At 39.6% G+C, this 2,804-nt stretch overlaps 1 long non-coding RNA gene across 2 annotated transcripts; it reads right to left on the bottom strand.

Annotated features, from left to right (window-relative positions):
• Positions 1 to 662: 662 nt before the first annotated feature.
• On the bottom strand, positions 663 to 2,776 carry LOC125520886. Of its 2 annotated transcripts, none has more exons than XR_007288893.1 (4): positions 2,715 to 2,776; positions 1,405 to 2,595; positions 1,159 to 1,281; positions 663 to 799 (listed from the first exon to the last, which is right to left on the bottom strand). It is a non-coding gene; the product is annotated as an uncharacterized LOC125520886 (long non-coding RNA). The 2 variants fall into 2 exon arrangements; XR_007288894.1 differs by having other exon boundaries at positions 1,405 to 2,560; positions 2,715 to 2,767.
• Between the last annotated feature and the right edge of the window lie 28 nt (positions 2,777 to 2,804).

Below are 2,804 nucleotides of genomic sequence, written 5' to 3' on the forward strand. Positions count from 1 at the left end.
CCACAGCCTCTTCCTTGGTGACAAGGCGTTGAGATCCACCTTCATGATCTCCACCCCGGTCATCATGCTTGCAAGAGCCACTTCTTTCACCTTTGTCTTGGCGTTGGCGGCCTCGATCTCTAGCATCTTGGCTTGCTTTTCAGCCTCGAGCTCGAACATCTTGGCTTGCTTCTTGGCGTCAAGATCAAGCCTCCTCCTTTGGATCTCCATGAAAGCATCCATTTGCTCCGCCTTGAAACACCGGCGCTCCTCCTCCATTGAGTCCTTCTTATTCATCATGCCGTCCACACTTGCGATCAAGGCGTTGGTGGCCGCATCTCGCTTGTCCTCCTTCTTGGAGTTGGTCTTCTCCGCGGTCGTGCTGGCTCGCCCTCCCCAACATCCTCCACGGAGTTGCTCTCAGCTACTACTCCACTCGGTAGGAAATGCGGCTTAACCGCTGCCGGGTTCAGTCATATCCACCACGCCGGGTACAATCATATCCAATTTGATAATACAGTCATCGAAGCATTGCAAATATAAAAAAAGCAAGATATTGGTTGAGGGGCACGCAGCATAAGACCACACTAATATCACAACCACAAAGCTGGATGCAAATAGAACAATAAACAGTCATACACAAACAGATCACATATAAATGTTTTAAAAAAACAGATCACATATAGACACAACCAGCGACATACATCTCACAGTCCACCATAGTAATACAACAGATACAGGTAGCAACAACACAAAAGCCAAGAAACAAATAGCATGAGCATACAGCCTCTCCCGCGCAAGCGATTGGAATGTACTCCCTCTGTTCATAAATGTAACTTTCAGAGATTTTAATAGGGACTACGTATGGAGAAAAATAAGTGAATCTATACTCTTAAATATGTCTATATACATCCGTATGTAGTCTGTATTGAAATATATTAAAGGGCTTATATTTTAAAAATGGAGGGAGTAGAACCTTAAATAAACTCATCTTTAAATACCAGTTTAATTGCAGTTAATACTGTGTGCATAATGAATCTTGCAGCAGGCATAGGGAAAATGCATATAGATGCTTCTGTAAGGTCTAACATAGATATACTCTTTTCCATGCAAAGAAACTTGAGAAAATCATTAACCATTGAAGAGAAAAAGGCTGTTAGTCAAGATCAGATCACTCACCACCTTCATGTAATTACTTCAAGGACTTCAGCATCAAGGAATAGAGCCATTCTTCTCCTTCCTTTCTTCTCTAAATGAAGTGGCGCTTTGCTCATTCTAATGATGGTTCTATGAGGATGGGTGCTGAGATGAATAAGAAAACATATGCGTGAGTATTTCTCGTCAAGTGTAGTAGGTTTGAAGTACGGAGAGTTGCAAATTGAACTCAGCAGTCGAAACAGGTCGTATGAAGAAAACAAAACAAACCTTTAAAGCCAAGCTACTCCCATGTAAAAGTAAGCAATGCTGATGAAGCAACAAAAGGCTATAGCTTTGCTACCAGAAATGAGACCATGAGAAGTTATATGCACCACAACACCGAAGGTTGCATAGCAAACCACATAACAAAACTGAAGAAAAAAGATGCAGAGATGACATGGAGAGTAAAATAATAGATAAACAACCTAGCTGTTTGAGAAGCTTTGCAAATTGAGCACCTGAAATATCAGGGAAGTCACCGATGACATTTACCAAACAAACACTCTAGAAGTTGCAGAAACACCAAGTTTTTTTAGGGTTTCAGAAACATCAAGTTATACATCAGTGCAGCATCAACTGTATATACACACACCATAACTAAACGACGTGAATTTGCGTTTACTTGTGTAAATAAAACCACCTTTCTGAAGATCTCATATCCAATCACCCATCAAGCATAAATACGAATTTGAGTTAGTTCATTTAAAGGCAAAAACTGGATAAACCAAAGCAAGCAGACCAACAACATACTTATATAAGTACTTAGATAGATCCATCTCGACTACCCTGCCACTGACTCATGACTTGTCTTTTAGCACCAATATATCAAATAAAAGAACAAAAACCTCTTCTGCAAAGATCAAGGACAAGGGTTGATACCAAATTTGTCTCCTGGTCGACTGTGGAAAAGAGCAACATACAAAATAAAGCAAGCAATGCAACAAAAAAAAACTCCCTTTGTAGGGACCAATCTGCATTATGAACTTAAACTTATTTAGAGCTTTATTGGTTTGTACAATTAATTTTTTTACTTTCTACTTATTATTCAAACAAAGCTAAGCTACTGATAAATTTTTCGAGTCCAATTCCACTATCATTGGAGATCATAGAATCCTGGGTAAGTGGATAGAGTACAAAAGATTATGCAGTACACATGACATTAAATATCAAGTATGTGTAATGATAGGAATATATCTTCAACATGATGATTCAGGTAAAAGTTTTTTTTCTAATAGATTGTGAAGAGGCGATAAAAGCTCTAGACCAAGACAACCTAGATACAAAGCACATGTTCTGAATCACTCGTGTATGTCGGTGCTTGCCAGAAACCTGATATTTGCTCACTCGTGAAGTTTTCCATGACAGGTGCCTTCACAGCAGTAGCCTTCAAGTAGGGAATTAGCAATGCATGAGTTATTTCTGTACAGTTTAACAACAAAATCACAAAAGTGAGGATCAGAATGCTCAAGCATTATTCATGAAAACAGAGTGAATGGATACATGAATGCCTTGATAATAGAACGGTAAAAGAGAAGCACCTATTGAACCGTGGTCCAGAGAAGAGCAGACCCTAAGAACGGCAACAGACAATAGACACGTCAAAGTTCCACAGCAGGTACAACATCAAC

The sequence above is a fragment of the Triticum urartu genome, chromosome 7 (assembly GCF_003073215.2).
Source record: "Triticum urartu cultivar G1812 chromosome 7, Tu2.1, whole genome shotgun sequence".
NCBI classification, from domain to species: domain Eukaryota; kingdom Viridiplantae; phylum Streptophyta; class Magnoliopsida; order Poales; family Poaceae; genus Triticum; species Triticum urartu.